We start from the raw sequence: 16,952 nt of genomic DNA on the forward strand, positions 1-16,952 counted from the left end.
AAAAGCAGTAGACAAACAGAAAAACCAAACCAAGCCAAAGCAGTATATAGATTCAAGTTCATAAAAACTGACATGCTTCCACCTCCTGGGGCAGTGGTGGCTCAGTGGTTAGAGCACTGGTTATTGATGACAGGGTTGTGGGTTTGATAGCCGGTAGTAGTCAGCTTGAGCAAGGCCCTAAACCCTCTCTGCTTTCTAGGAGTTACAGTAATGGCTGATCACTGCTCTGGATATCATTGCACACACACACTGTCCTGCTGTGTGTGTGTGTCCTCACTAATGTGCATGTGTGTGTTCACTGTGCAAATAGCTTATAGGTGGAAGTTCAAAACGAATAGTAAATATGGGTGTCTGTATGTTATTATGATTTATTATAAAAGACAATACAAAATAACTGTATTATCTGTCCAATTATTAAGTTCTTAATAATTGGACTTATAGAAACTCTCTAAAATTACCTGAAATAGACTCTTTTTATGTTAACTTCCAAGTTGCTGTTTTGGAAATACATTTCAGATTTTATTGGACAGCGATGATATACACCATATATGTGCTGGGCACAGATGGAATTTGGCCTCCGACTTTTACCTATTCATGCAGCGAACACACACTCACACTAGTGAGCAGCCATTGCTGCAGCTCCCAAGGAGCAGTAAGGTTTAAGGGCCTTAAGGGCTCAATGGCCCAACAGTGACAGCTTGCCAAATCTGGGTATTGAACCCACAACCTTGTCTTTGATGGCCCCATGCTCCAACCACTGAGCCACCACTGTTCGAAGAGTCAGTACAAGAATTTTCAATCCAGCATATAACATAAAACGGCATATCTGGTAAATAGCCAGTGTTATGACCAGTGTTTTTACCTGCTTTTTGACATTGAAAGAAGCTGCATTTGCTTTTAATTTGGTCCATTTTATTGGGAGTCTGTGAGCTGGGATATCATCACTGTATGTAATGCTGAAAGCCCAGTGTTACTTTGCTGGGTGAGCAGACCCAGGAGGAGGCAGAGAAATGGTGTGAAAACATAAACAGGGGATGTGGGCTGTCTGCAACCTAGCCTAAACAAACCAAACAAACAGACCTCAACTGCGCAGTTTTCTCACCAACAGTTCGTCTGTAGTGAATCTGATGGAAAATGGCTCAGATTTTCATTATAATGGAGAATTAAAGAATGCTGTTTATTTATATAAAGGGAACTTGGCTCACCAAAGTCCAGTCAAAGAGACTGGCCCTCTGTCTTTCATTTAGACAGAAGTCCTGCATCCGGAAATACCAAAAATTAGAACCATGTATTTTTTCACTAATGTGTTTCTACAATAGAACCCTGTATCCTTAACTGCCTTGTATTTGTAACTGTACACAACATAGTTGAATAATAAGAGTTACACACATTGAACCTTAAAAACTATTATCAGTATAGAGCTGTAAAGTGTACAATTTTAAGCCCCCAAAACTGCTATTTAACACCCAGCCCACAAGTATAAGGAAAACAGCATGTGCCAATGGTGCCTTGGTCAGGGAAGCACAGCTGCCAAAGTGCCACTCAGGAAAGCTCATCTGGAAAAAAAAACGTGAAAAAAACTGTGTGAGCTCAGGGTTACACCAGTCAACGATAACTATTAAAAGAAAATTGGTGTTTCATTCTGAGGCAAAACAACAGGGTTGTAAATAGATTTGTAAAACTGCATCTGGGCAATTCACCCCAACCAGAGTCATATATTGTTTATAGTATTGCCCACTTACTGTTCATGTAACAATTGGTATATCCTTAAATACTCAAAAATGCATCCTATGGGTCTTTTAACTTACACATAAAATATTTACATTTTGGTGAAGTGTGAGCAGGGGGAATGTGATAATTGTTTTTTAAGTAAAATTAGTATAGTTGTTACCAGTTTAATTTATATATATATATATAAGTATATAGATTTTTAGCCAGTTTAAATACTTGCTGATATACTTTTCACTATTTTAGTAAAGATCAGATCTGGAGAGCACCATTATTTTTGTGGATGTATAATACCACATGAATTTAATTTTTCCAGATATGTATTGCGCAGCAAAGGAGTCAAATACTCTGAATCACATTTACACAAACAATGTCTTCTAAAATGTTTAATTACACTTCAGCATTTGAGGAAAAAACTAGAAGCAACTCAAGTCATACAGTCAATCACAGACGATAAGTGCATTGATCATTGATGTGATTTTAAAACATAAAGCTCCTAAAAAAACAGCAGATGTTCTCACAGATCACAAACCTTATAGGGAAAATAATAAGAGTGAACTCTGAACATATACACATCTTCTTAGTCACCATTACTGACATTATCAATATCAATGTCCCTGACCCCAGCCACACAGTTCACCTGCTTTAACCTGTACGTGAAGGCCCCCTAGTGGTAGAAATGCCACCAGCAACAATGGAAAGGAACACCTCTGCTATTTCAACAACAATAATGCCAGTAGAATAGACATTTACCTTTTATAATAATGGACCGTGCAAAAGAGTTACCCTGCCCAAAAATGAGTTTGTGAAGCTGTGTAGTTTGATGTCTGCCTTAACTGGCTTACATGCTACATCATCCCCCCAAAATACATCCAGGTTTACATTGTGGGTGTCTTTAATGTTCCGTTGTTCACAGCCAGGATTTCATAAACTCAGCTCAACTCAGCCTGTATTGAAGTTTAAAATTGCCTGATGAATGTGATTCCTGATGCCCAGCAATGTTTGCATCATAGATAATTAAGATGCATCATTTGCCACTGCTACAATCTCTGAAGCTTGGTGAAAGTCAAATCAGGCATAAACAAGAGTGAAATTTGGCACAGCAGGCATCTCTATCTTGGAAGAATAATCATCTTAGGCAGAAATCAGATGTGACTAGTGACATGCTTCAACACAGCAGGATTAACCAGGACGACCACAGCGTGGAGCTGGGTATTTGGAAGTCATGCTGAAGGTGGAAACATGAGAAATGGCAGCATTAATATGTCATGATAAGTATGAAATGTATGTAGGAATTGGGCTAATTTGGCAGATCAGTGTTACTGTTCATTCAGACAGTTTAATATCTATAATGGTTTAGACGTGATTCTGGCATAAGAGCTCATTGCTGGACCATGTAGCAGGCTGGCCTAGAAGAGGCAATTTCTCTTACTGACTGAGGAACATTGTTAAAATGGGCAAAAGGGCTATTTTTACCCACCCAGGTACTGTAAACAGTACTGTAAACATTAGTACATATGTCTTGTTTCATGTGTGTCTGTGTGTTCACTTGCTTGAAATATAATTGTAAAGGATACTGTTACTGTTACATTGGTAAGAATGCGTTTGTCAAACTCAGCTGTCTACCATGACATAGTTGCCACACAATTAGTATAACTACTGTGGTATTAGCATCGCTACAGTAGCATTCGCATCGCTACTGAACCATTAACATCACTACTGTGCCAATATTTTTGCTACCATGCCATTAGCATCACTACAGCTCTGGCCGCCGACCACACTTTGCATCGCTATTGTCGTTTTAGTCTTGCCCAGCATCAGTACCACTGCTTTGCTTCATAGGCTTTGTTTTTCACTATTTTTATGGCACTGTGTTTTTTCTTCTGTATAATGTACCTGTGCAGTGGAAAGTGTCAGTTATATCCTTGAACAAAGGATAATAATGCAAGTGATGATGCAAGCAGCAGGAGAACTTGTAGGGATGTATGTTTGTTTAGCAACACTTTATCACTTCGTGTTAGTATAAAACTGAAATGTTTTGTACTAAATCAACATTTTGTGTGCTAACCTGCCAAACCCCATAAAATACACTCTATGCCATATAGTATTAGTGTGTAAAACTCAATTGGGAAACAACCTTTGTTAACCTGTGGCATTCTCCATAGCTAACATCCTTTGAGAAGATTTCTCTCCATTACCCATCATCTGGCCTTTGGGCTTATTTCCACTTTCTCAGTCAGCCAGAAGTGAAGTTTGCCATCCATGCCCTCCAATCTCTATTGAGCATGTCTTTCCTAGAAAGAAAAAACCCTCCCTCCTGTCTTCTGCTCCTGCTCCTTTTGTCAATGTAAAATAATTACCTAGGGGGAAGAGGGCTAGTACAGGATGGGGTCACAAAGGCCAGAAGCTACTGCCAGAACATCCGTCTTCTCCCCATTTGGCCATGCCAGGTTAGGCCTTGGCAGCTCTAGTGGGCACATACAAAGGAATTTCTCTGTGAAATTTATATCAATTTCAGCAGCTGCCCTGAGTTTACCACCCCCACCACTACCAGCACCACTGGGCAGTGGATACCAGACATTCCTGTGTAAGGTTAGAGGAGACAAAGGTTGGGCTAGATCACCTGAATAAAATGCCCCATTGAAAGGTAGAAGAGCAACTGGGCCTGCAGTAAGGAGATAATTATAACAGGGACAAAAACAGCACTTAAAGTATGGATATAATACTGAAATAATTGAATGTTCCTCAGCTTTTCTCCTGTCGAATGTTCCAGAGAGCTCTCCTTCTGGACATGCTTGACCTTTGGCTTAAATGATCTGGCTTACTAAAAGCCTTTCTTTGTGAAATACCCCCCTCCCTGTACTTCAGAGATTTAGTGGTGATTTCTTACAACTCGTAACCTTGTGGCGTTCAGTGGCTGTTTGTTTCCTCAAGTGGCGCGGCGGTGGTGGTGCCGCCCACTTCTTTAATTCTCTCCATGAACTCCATCGAGCCGTTATGGACCGTATAAGGGTCCACCCTGAACATATTAACAATCACACAGTGGGACCTTTTTTCATTCACAAGTACCCACACACATGCCATTTCTGAGTCAACTAACTGCGCTCTGGGTGGGGTGTCACCTTCTGCAGGTGTTACAACTTATTTTCGGCAACCAGCAGGCGTCTTAAGGAAAAACAGGCTCTGTGATGCAATGGCATGGCATTCAGATTTGTGATTGCTGTTTATTTTTTTGTACTTTGCTCATTGAGTGTTTAAGGGGGAGGAGGAAGGGGTGGGTACTACCAGGTGGTTTTTCCAAGGGAGAGTTTCACCTTGTAAAGCTGGGGCGGAGGGGTTGAGTTCGTCAAGAGTCTCCAGAGGTTTGTGAATTGGTCGTAGTGGCCGGCTGCCCCTGCTCCTCCGCCCCATGTCACTTCACTGAGATGTGTAAAGAAACACCCAGGCACCTGGGTGTGAATGGCAATGAACGGTAATGGCTGCACACAGGACCTCCATTGATGACATCACCAGATGACGCCTACTCGACCCATCCATCCAGTCCTTTTGTAAAATCTCTCGGAAACACTGTAAGGGCTTTATTAAAGGTCTTTTCACAGTTTCCAGTTTTAGTGGATATACAGTATTTTTACAGTACACAAAAAACCCAAGACGTTGGGATCATCTGGAAAATGCTAGGACATTTATTTTTACTTTTATTGTATTGCAGTATAGATATTACATAGACAAATGTACAAATAAAAATATATATATATTTATTAGTTGTGTAACCACTGTTTCAGACATTTTATTTTATTTTATTTTTTTGTCTACTCAACTTTATTTCATTTGTTAAAACAATTCCTGCATTTCTGGCCTGTAGCTCATTCCAAAAAAGTTGGGAAAAGGGGAATATAGGGCTAGTTAATAGGTAAAAACTAAGAGCAAATGCATGAGAAATGTTTTTAAATCAGTTTGTACCTCAAAGAAAGATTGGGGTTTCTTATTTCTCTCTCTACAGTACATAATATAATTTAACAACTCAAGCAATTCAGAGAATTATCTGTGTCTATGAAGGGAATGTACATGCCTAAGCTGAACACCCATGAACTCTGATTTCTCAACTGGCAATGCTTAGAACCACAATACAGAAATAGCTAATAGAACCACATGCACAGGGAATTAGTTCAGAGGCCTTTGTCAAGCAGTACCAAACTTTACTGTGTAAAACAGAAGCCTTATGTTAACCATGTCCAGAAGCAGCATCAACCTCTCTGGGCTCTGAGGCATCTGGGATGAGCCATCACCAAGTGGAAACATGTATTTTGTCCATACATGTTAGTATTTCACTATTTTCATTTTGTTTGGAAGAAATGGACAGCGTGTGCTCTAGACCAAAGACAAAGTCTGTTAGAATTGTGTCAGTTCTTCACAGTTCTTCACTGCATCACTATGATGCAAAATTAATATAGAAATGTACATAGAGCACACAACATATGTTTCCATCTAGATTACATAGGGACGTGTATGCATTTTTCAACAAGACTTTGCAAAACCATATGCTGCACACATTGCAAAGGCATGGCTGCAAAAGAAGAGAGTACAAGTACTGGATTGGCCTTCTATCAATCCTGAAATGTATTCAATAGAGAGACAATCCATACTTTTGCATTACATTTTAAGACATGTTTGTAGAAAGAATGGGACAAAATATATTTTAAGGGTTTTAAGAGAAGGAACAGCAGCATTGCAAAGTGGTAAATGCTTTACTGTTTAACGGCTTTGTAGAGTGTTGCCAGCCTGAAATGCAGGAAAGGTTGTGTAATAACAAATTAAATAAAACTGACTGTCTGAAATGAAATAAAATGTTTTCTCCATGCTGTCCCAACTTATTCTGATTTGGAGATGTAATAAAAAGGATTGGTTTAGCAAAGTGCCCTTGCCTACGTAAATCCTAGCTGGTATGTGCAGAATCCCCATCTAACACTGAGGCGTCCTCATTTCTTTAAAAGGAAAGCTATTCGCCAGTGTTCCTCTTCCCTTGCACTTGCACTACTTGTCCTCATTTCTCTTTAACGACAGATAATCACTCTTGGAGTGTTACTGAGAAAATTAAAGACTGTGAGTAATGATGGTCTTTAAAGTCCAAGATGTGTTTAGGAGGTGGGGTGTATTACAAATATGCTCATGGAAAACAGTATCACTTAGGATCAAAAGGGATGAATCCAGAGTTTTTAGCACCTTTTTTTCATGCAGATGATAGAGGACTTGAAAAGAACGTTTTTATTCTGGCATTAATTAGTGTTAATTTCACAACAATGAAGTGCGATGAAAGGGCATGTGCTTCTCTATCATCAGCAACTGATTGAGGTGTTTTTCTTCTTCTTATTCTCTCTTTTCTCATGCAGGCCACCCAGCTGAATGTACTCCACATTCTCCTCCAGTATGTGGAATCAAGTGGAGCAATGTGGCTGCCCTTTTGAATTCACAGCTGTATAATGGATGCCTCTCAGTCTTCTTTGGCAGCTGCTCTCTTTTCTATCAGATTCACGAGCCTGCGGATCAAGCAAGTATAAACTGGTCTTTTCCTCAGCTTCGGACCCAACGAATTTGTGCTTTCAAGGTCCACTACTAGAACACAGTGCACAGTAAACAGGGCGACGATTAGCCGCGTGCCTGTTTATCGCCTGTTCCAGTGCTTACGAGAAACATAAACTCAGATTAGCATCTGATAATGCATCTGATATCCAGCTATGTTAGAGGTTGTGTGGGTGGAAGGCATCCAGTGGCAGGTCCCAGCAGTAGCGCCGACAACAGCACAATACCCCACTTGTTGCTGCAGTCTGTTCTGGCATGGTCCGAAGCTGCGTCGAGCCTTTCCCGAGGCTTCAAATAGCCCCATTTTTCAGTGTGAGCTTAATCTAATCTCGGGGTCCATGATTCGATATGATGATAAAGTTGGTGTTGCTAATTACCTGCTGTGTATGAACAGCCACCCATATGTTGCCCAGTTGCACAGAGATCCTTTAGAATAATTGAGCATGAATGCGTTTATTGTAATCTTAACTCTTAGACATTTTTGGTGTGTGTGATAGCATGCAAATTGGAAAGTCGTAAGTAGTCATGACTCATTTGCTAATAAAAGATAATGGAGACTTAGTGGCATCTGGAAGATCTGATACTGTATATACTAGGGGTTAAATGTATACTACAAATTTTTACTAGTTGACGAATTGTTCAAAAAACAAATATTCAAATATTTGTAACTTCCATAGCTATGTTTAGCTCTTATTCCGTAAGCGTGGTTTAATGCTAATCGATAACAGCAACAAATGTGTCAAATCGTATTATGAACCAACACACACCCTAAATTAAACTTTCACATTCAGTGTTTCCTAGGCTACGCTTTTAAACAGGAAGACAAATACATTTACATAGTTATATGGCACATAACCTTACTTTATATTGTGTCTCTCACACTGGATATATAAACATGGTTGAAATGTCATACAATTCCATTAAATGATCTTCCTTGTGCAGTCAGTATAGTACTCACTTTCAGCATCCTCACAGCTCCATAGTGCCTGTGCTTGTCCATAGATCGGTAGCGATTGAGACACTTTGACATTTCTTCTCTGTGGAAATACTCACTTTTAGATCACTGCACTGCTGGGTGGTTGTTGGTTTGTGTAGTTTGTCTAAAAAAAAATAACTGCTGATGTGTTTTTCTCCTTTTGACTAGTCGTCAGCTACCCACTGAGGCGACTAGTGGATGTTCTTGGTTGACTAGTCGATTTCTCTATGCAACCAACAGCACATACTAAGGTGATTAACCATAAAAATACATGGTGAACATGGTTTCGCATAAACAGGACAGAAATAGTAAAAGTTTTTTGCAAAAATAACCCAAATCTTAAAAAAGGTGGTTTGCAATACAGTGCCACCTGAGGTCCTGAAGATCACCAGCATCCAATACTAACTGTTTGCTTTGTCCCTTAAACACAGGGACTTCTCCAGATTTTCTTAAACTGTTGAATCTCTTCTGATATTTGCTTCAGAGAGCTTTTTTATTAGTACCTCATACTTTTCTAGTCCTTTGTCTGTCTGTCTCAATTTGTCTTGGAATAAGTTGCAGGCCTGAAGTGAAGAAATTAATGTTCATTAATACATGAAATTAAGTTGCAAAGCAAAACATGGAATATCTCAGGTTAGTACTGTTTGCAATTAAATAAAATTTAAAGTATATGTTAGAAACACTGCATTTTTATTTTATGTGCATTTTACATACCGCCCCATGTGTTTTCTGATTTGGGGTTGTAATTCTATTTTGTTATTCAGATATTTAAAGCAATTTTAGTGGGCTGAATAGAGTGATTTCTTATCGTTATTTATTATTTATCTTTCTGGCCATGCTCTGGAGCTGCTTGTTCAAAACTGTGCAGCTCTGTTTGTATGACTAAGCCCAATTTGTTTACATGTGTTTGCGTTGGAGGTGGGAAAACAAGACGTTGAATATCGTCCGGGGAAGGAAAGAAAAAAAAAGAGGTGGGGTGTCTAGGGGGAAGGAGGGGTGCGAAATAAAGTTTGAAATCCACCCCTTTAGTCTAGCCACCACATCCCATCCTCCAGTCTCCCCTCCTACCTCCCTCCTATTCTGCCTGGCCACAGACACATGCCTTTTGTATGGAAGGAGCTGGAGAAACAACCGCAGCTCTCTGTGTGGAAAAAAATACTAAGGGAGCTGGTGAGAGGGGGATCAAGAAAAAGAGACAGGGAGAGTGGAGCGTCCAGGTGTTTTGCCCCTAGTTAAAAGCCCTGTACGAGGGATCTGTCACAGCCAAGCCGAGCACCCTGCCTCACTCTCACTCTCCACTCACTAGCCTGCACTTTCCTCCTAACTCACTTTCTCTCTCTCTCTCACTCTCTCCCTCTCTCTCTCTCAATCTTTCCCTCCTACTTTCCACCCGTGAGTGAGAGCGCACAGTCATTCAGAAGGTGCGTCTGGTCTGAAATCTGCGTGTCTGAAGTCAACTAGCCGGAGACAGCACTGCCTGCAAGGACTTTTTTTTTTGCCTTCCTCACTGCAGAAGCACATGGACTAAATTTTACATTTTCTACAGAGACAAAAAAAAAAATCAACAGCAAAAGCATCTATCTAACATCTGTCTATTTTTCCTTCTTTTTTTTTTTGATGTGCATATGTAATCAATATCTCTCATCATCCAACAATCAACCTGCCTGATTCTCATCAAGAATCTGCTGGAGACAAGACGTCAAGTCATCAGAGGGGGCATGAGCAGAACAGCAGCAACCTGCAGACCTGCATACCTGCCTGAGAAATTAGCCTGAATCTGCCCGAAGTTCTTTCTCAAGCAGAAGAGAAAAGGTAAGCCACATGTCTGAACCTTCACTCTCCCTCTCTCTGCCTCAGCACTGGCTTGTCAGCCCCGAAATTGTCTCTCATATCACGTTGCTGGAAGCTAATGCCTAGATCAGATCAAGCCAAGGGCAATAGAAAGAAAAAAGAGAGAAAAAGAAAGAGGAAAAACAGATGGATTTATACCTCAGTCATGAGACCCTACATAATTCTCACTGCTCTGCTAACACTAGGCATGATAGGCATGGTACTAGGCATGGTGCAAAGCTCAGCAGATTATAAAAATGCCCCACATTTTACAAAGGTCTCTCCTTGTCCGTCTGTGATTATCCAGTCATTGCTTATAAGCTTATAATAGAAGCCATGTCTGTTAGCCACATTTTGAATGTCAGATTCTGCAGAAGTTGAAGTTGAAGGCTCTGGTACTGATCAGGGCAAACGACTCTGCAGTCAGCACTTGTTTACACAGTCTTTGATTGCTTGGCGGCAGCATAAATCATAGATAAGGTTATGCTGTTTTGTCGTATTTTGTAGAGGTCCAGTCTATTACATAGTTACAGAGAAGGATAACCCAGTTAATAGTGAGGGATTTCTCTATGTTTGTGTGTGTATGCATGTGTGTGTCTTATACTGGAACTGGCTGTGTTGTTGTTGTAGTGTGCGATTCAGGTAGTGCTGTGGTGGGGAAGTCACACAGCTGTTTTGGAGAGGCAGTGACTTGTGCAGAGAGAGAGAGAGAGACAGAGAGAGTGGGAGGGAGGGAAAAACAGAGAGAGAGGGAGAAAGTTATATAACTGCCCTGCAACCTCACTTTGACTGACACCTGGGATTGTTTGGTCTACACTCTGTTGCGCATCACCTCCGCGCGACCATATTTAGCCGCTCTCACGGGCACTTGCTCACCCTCCAGACCCCGCAAGTGGTGTGCTTTGACCAGCCGTCAGGTGCAATATGTCTCCTTAGCTGGCGTGGCATGGAAAGCATTATACGGGCACTCTTTTTAGAGCAGTGCATGTTCATTATATAAGGCTGCATGACTTTGACTATTATATCACTTTTTGTTTAAATTTGGGTTTATTATTTAGACTTAGGAAGTGCAGCTCATTATGACATTTATATGCACGTCCCTGAGCGGATACGGGAGGTTTGGGGAACGGTGCGAGAGACACTCTGCAGAGTCTCCGCCTCACACATCATCAAGGGGGACTTTACACTTGTAGGCCAGTGAACATTCCAGAACTTTCAGAACTCAGAGCTAGTTTGTCTGCTGTTGTCTGTTAAAACCAGCAAAGTAAGGGATGTAATGCAGTACAGTTCTGGAATGGATGCTGTGTTATTCATATGGGTCTCAGGTGTCACAGTGAAACAAATGTCCCAGTAAAATTTAATGCATTTAAATTTCTGATATTCCAAAATTCATGGAACACTGCACTAGCCTTTGGGATATGTGTGTGTTGGATCTCCTGCATTGAATTTGAATTGCCCAATCATTCCCACCCACTGCACTGTCCACTGTGGGTGGTAATGCCTTCTATGATATATTCCTGGTACACTCATTACATTGAGGATTGATGAATGCTCCGTTCATTTTTCCATACAGACAAGAGACTCAGAGAGTCAGAAATCACATCCACATTCAATGCAAGAAACCCCACATGCATATCCTGCAGGTCAGTGCAGCTTTCTTGATCATGGGACTTGGCAAGTTTATGGGTGATTTATTTGATTACTAGTGCCAACTGCTAGGCATTGTGGTAGTGTAGCAGTTTTCTAGGGCTGTTTTGCTGAAAGTGGATGGAATGATAAAGATGCAGGACAACCGTAGAATTATTCAGCATAACCTCAAACCATCAACTAGACAATTAAAACTTGGACACAACTGGGTATTTAAAATGGTTTTAAAGTGGTTATGCGTTGGATTAACCAGGCTAACATTAAGCTTTAGGAATGACTTTTCGAAAGTGCTGACCAGAACAACAAAATAAGTTAAACTTATTTCTACTAAAAAGAGTGGTCAAATATCCAACCAAAATTCTGCCAGAAGCTTGTTGATGGCTGCCAAAAGCATCTGTTTAAGGTGCCAAGTTTTTCAGAGATTTGTTTTTTTAATAAAGATGCATGTTGTACACTCATTCTTCCAATCAAATAAACCATTGAAAGTCAAACATTCCCATAACATTAGTGTCCTTGATAAGTGTGTGTGTAAACTTACAACCACTATTGTGGGTGTGGCGTGCCCTTATGAACAATGCCCTTCAGTAAAGTGTTACGGAAAGCTCTTATAAACGTCTCACAGACTATTTTAACTGGACTGTTTTACTATGTTTTCTTCTCCTAAAACGATTTTTAAAGGAACATTGCACAGTATTTCAAATGTAGGGTCAATGTAAAAAGTCAATAAGATTTGGTGCTAGGCTGCATGCATCAGAAATGATGTCCTCTACCCATAAAAAGTACACAAATAGAATGTTTCCTGTCAAAAAAATGAGTTTTATGTCAGGAAACATTCTATTTGTGTTCTTTTTATGGGTAGAGGACATCGTTTCTGATGCATGCAGCCTAGCACCACAATTAATGACTGTTTACCCTTCATTTGTAGTTAATCTTCAGAAACCTTTGCAAGATGCTCTATTGGCACCTAAAATGTCTTGAAGTCTGGATAGTGTATATACTGTATATACTGTATTGCTAACCCCTTACAACCACTAAAGTATTTTTACAGCTACGAAACCCAATCCCATTCCCATTCCTTCAGCTTTCTCCTTCCATCCACACAGAGTAATCAGACAAATCTTTCAAAGCCAACTGCATCTGATGACAGTAATGGCAGGAACATGTTGTGTAACCATGGATGCCCATGTCTGTAATGGCCTATTACTACAGTCTCAGCTTTTATGGTGCTGGTTGACTTTGCCAGGCAAGAGTTTTTGAAATATATTTATTCTCAAATTTGGACATATGAACCAACTGTATAATCAAAGCTCGCTTACGAACTTGTTGCACTGATGGATAAGCCTGTGCGTCTACCTGAATGTACTAAAATCATTGATTTTGGCTTACACTCGCTCTTACTGAGGCTTATGTAGTTATAAAGAGCTATAAAGTGCAGAAACCATGTCCTGTGTCCATCTACAGGAGGTTTTTAAAGCAGCCTGTGATTTCTTTGTCCTATATTTCTCATAAAGAAGAAGTTAGGGAGGGCATATATGTTCTTTGGAGTTATTTTAACATAGGCCCCTCAGTTTTTGCAGGCTTAAAAGTGATAGGGCAGTTGAGTAATAGTCAGATTCATGGCTAGGTGTGGCCTGATTAATACATAATAAATAAAGGAGAAAAAAGGAGGTCTAGAATTCAATTTGCATTTGGTAGCTGGTAATGGAAACTCAGTCGTGGTCCAAAATGTCTCAGTCCAAAGAAAGGAGGCCATCATATCCCATGTTCCATCTAGTGGAGGTTTTGAAAACAGCCTGTGTTTTTCTCTCCTCTATCTCTTTATATCCCTTAAAGAAAAGGTTGAGCTAGGCTTGAAAGTCCTTTGAAGTGTCTGTCTGCTCTAGAATATGGGGAAAATAAAAGCAACAGCCTGTGTTCAGTCTATTATGGATTACGGATGGTCTTTTTTCATTATGGCTGTAATGGCTTACTGTAGTCTCAGTTCCTAACTAAGGGATGATTTTTATAGCCATCCAATAGAGGAGAATGATACCTTTGGGGTGCTAAGCACACTGTTTCACATTGTTTAAGAATTCTGATTTTTTTTACGCTTTTTTATGCATGCAGTTGTTTTATTCTTGTAATACTACCAAGCACTATTGTCTGGCAAAAGCACTTCTGGTGGTCCACACAGGTGAACACAGCTGGACCCACTAGAGGGCAGTGTTTCAGACTTGCTGTGCCAGCAGGGAAACCTGTGTTCTGAAGGAATGTGGCAACTTCTCCCTCCTCACTCACAGAGGACAATTCAGCCTCAGCTTCCTCCAGAACCGATGTGCGGCTGCATGCTTCAGATAAATATTTTAAGAAGACTAAACAAAGCCATGTTTTCATCCTGCATAAACACTCTCTCATAATCATTGTAGCACTCAAAGCCATCACTGTGTAATTTGTTATGACTTCTGTGTTCTTCTGAAGCAATTTGCAACGGCTTTGTTTCCTATTATTTCTCATTTTGCATTGTAAATATTACATTTACGCTGACGGAAACAATGCATGTTTTGGAGTGACAAGCTTTACATGCATTTTACCAGCAGTTTTACAGCCAGCCAGAAGTTCAAGGCCAAGAAATATTTGCACAGTGATGCAACTTTTGTAATTTTCCTTTATACCACCTAAATAAAGCAATCAAGATGTGATCAGAGTAACGGGGCTCCAGGTGGTCCAGCAGACTAAGGCGCTGCCACTCTGATCAGGAGATCCTGTTCATGCCAATCCTGTTCATGTAGCTTGCCATCAGCTGCCAGAGCCCTGAGAGAGCACAATTGGCCTTGCTCTCTCTGGGTGGGATGGTGACGCTCTATCCCCAAGTCACTCCAATTGCTCAGCACAAGGCGTCTGTGAGCTGATGTATCAGAACCGAGTCCCTTCGCTTTCCTCTGAGTGCGCTGTGATGCTACTTAGCAATGTTGCATCAGCAGCAGTTCCAAAAGAGTTGGTGGCTGACTTCACATATATTGGCATGTGCTAGGCATGTGCTAGTCTTAAGTTTCCTGGTGTTGGGACATCACTAGTCCTAAAGAGTGGGTTGGGTAATTGGCCTTGTAAAATGGGATACAAATTAGAAATAAAATTATTTAAAAAATATTTGTGATTGAGAGGTGATTGAGGTGTTGGCATTAATGGTTTAGGAATTTCTAGTTATTTTTTTTTCACAGCTCAAAAGTAATTGGTCTATTCACTAATAAGAAGAATACTTTATAGGTGTGCCCTAGCCCTCAGAATGTCTTGACAAATTAAAGGCGGTAAAGGTCAGGATTTAATTTCATTTGGTAGCTCTTGATTGGAACTCAGCCATCAAAACTATCATGCATGGTATGGAAGACCAGGTAAGACATATGAATCAGAATTCTTTTCTCCTTTTCCAATATTTAGTCAAGTCAACAACACTATCAAATGTCTGTATATATGTACAGAAGGTTTACTTCAAGACACAACCCACAAGCAAATCCCCACAATGCCAGAATAACCAGATTGGACATCTTTAACAAAATCTTGCTACAGATGAAGCCAAAATTTGACTATTAAGAAGGAAAGAAAGGGTGGTGGTCAGAAGCATACTGTGTCAAACATGGTGGAGGCACCGTAATTGCATTGCCATGTATGACTGCCAGTGGAAGACAAGACCATATTAACTATATTATCTATATTAACTGTTTTTGTGATTGGAGCACAGATTGAATTGAATATCCGCCTTTAACCCATCCCTGCAGTGAATGCACACTTACACACTAGTAAGCACACATTCAAATTCCACACACAAGCAAGTTGCCAAATCTGGGTATCAAACCCACAATGCTATTAATGATAACCTAATGCTGTGCCACCACTGCCCAATAATGGAAAAATGGGTTATTGGTGGTTTTATGATTCTGTGACAGCAGGTAATGTAGCAGGAATAAGGTTGGCGAAGAGGATATACAACGATACCATACTATCATGCTATAGAGATGCTATAAATGGCTCAAGATGATGCTTCAGATTAAAGATTGATAAGGCATGAAATCTTATTTTATTGTCATCTCAACTACCTGACTTCACTGAAGACAATAAGACCTGCAGACAAGCAACAACTATCGATTTCTGCAGTAAAAGCCTGGTAGAGAATCTCATTGATGCAAAGAGTAATTGATTTTAAATTATTAAGTCTAAACATTAAAAATACTCCTTGTATTTATAATTATTTTCATTTGTCTGATTACTTTCAGCCTGTAAGAATGGAGGGCTGTAGTTTTTGTTAAACCTTTAGTCAAGTCTGAATGTCTAAAATTCATGCACATCTTAATTGCTTCATTTCAGAAGCACTAAGATGCTGTCCAGATGAAAAATTATGAAAAGATCTACACCAATGTTTCACTAAAAGAACACTTATGTAATACTGAATCTCACTATACCCAAGGAAAACAAAAGGAAGCCTAAGACAGAGTTTGTGCATATTGGCTTATGAGGGTCGTGTCATCAGCTGCGGTGAGCTTCATACCTGCTATATTTGGTGTTCACTTTATACAGGAAATGAAGGAGAATACCACTCATTCTCCAGGAAAGGCAAACGCCTGCCTGTCTTACCTTCCAGGAACCCACGCCCCCATCTCTCACCATTACCATTTGTTCCAAGCTGCTTTCTGCTCACTGAAAGAGAGGAAAAACAGTCCAGGCACTCAGTGCTACAGAAAGCTAGCAGTGCATTCCTGTTTTTTTCAGGCCCTGTGCTTTTTTTCCTCAGCGTCTGCGTGCTGCGCTCCCGCTGCACACGGCTGTAATTCCACCCGCTCTCCACTTAAGGCACAACGGGCCGAGGCAAAACAGCAGATGAGAAATCGCCCTCAAATCTGTCGGAAACAGTACTTTGGCACGAGCCTGGTCTGCAATCAGCACTGTACTTAGCCTACACTGGCGATTAGATAGCAGGAGTGTGTGTGTGTGAGTGTGCTCGTACGTGTGTGTGTGTGCGTGTGCGTCTGGACATCTCATAAGTCAGGGCTGAGATGTCAGCTAAGAGTGGCCGGCCTGCTGCCGGCAGTTCTACTTAACATCGCCTCGCACCAGGCTGCATTCCTATGTGTTGTGCATAAATTGATCTGGACAGGAAAAGAGGCGGACCGTAGGGGAAACTTGGGTTACATGAGGGTTAATCCAACGAGACTTAGAGGGTTTA

The 16,952-nt window shown here is 40.6% G+C and overlaps 1 protein-coding gene and 1 long non-coding RNA gene across 4 annotated transcripts in view; both read left to right on the forward strand.

The window, feature by feature from the left end:
- Positions 1 to 7,260, forward strand: part of LOC125799241 (uncharacterized) — a 34,786-nt gene extending 27,526 nt beyond the window's left edge. The window contains exon 4 of the long non-coding RNA XR_007438075.1: positions 7,116 to 7,260. This is a non-coding gene — a long non-coding RNA (uncharacterized LOC125799241). The remainder of the gene's footprint in view (positions 1 to 7,115) is intronic.
- Positions 7,261 to 8,270: 1,010 nt separating this feature from the next.
- col8a2 (collagen, type VIII, alpha 2) overlaps positions 8,271 to 16,952 on the forward strand; it is a 65,575-nt gene continuing 56,893 nt past the window's right edge. Inside the window, exons 1-2 of one of the 3 annotated variants that reach the window (XM_022683203.2) lie at positions 8,271 to 8,532; positions 9,961 to 10,093. The gene's annotated coding sequence lies outside the window, so the exon portion shown is untranslated. Of the gene's footprint in view, positions 8,533 to 9,231; positions 10,094 to 11,684; positions 11,755 to 16,952 lie in introns of those variants that run through there. The other 2 variants (XM_049475377.1, XM_015608253.3) reach the window with 2 other exon arrangements.

Source organism: Astyanax mexicanus, chromosome 3, assembly GCF_023375975.1.
Source record: "Astyanax mexicanus isolate ESR-SI-001 chromosome 3, AstMex3_surface, whole genome shotgun sequence".
Classification (NCBI taxonomy): Eukaryota; Metazoa; Chordata; class Actinopteri; order Characiformes; family Acestrorhamphidae; genus Astyanax; species Astyanax mexicanus.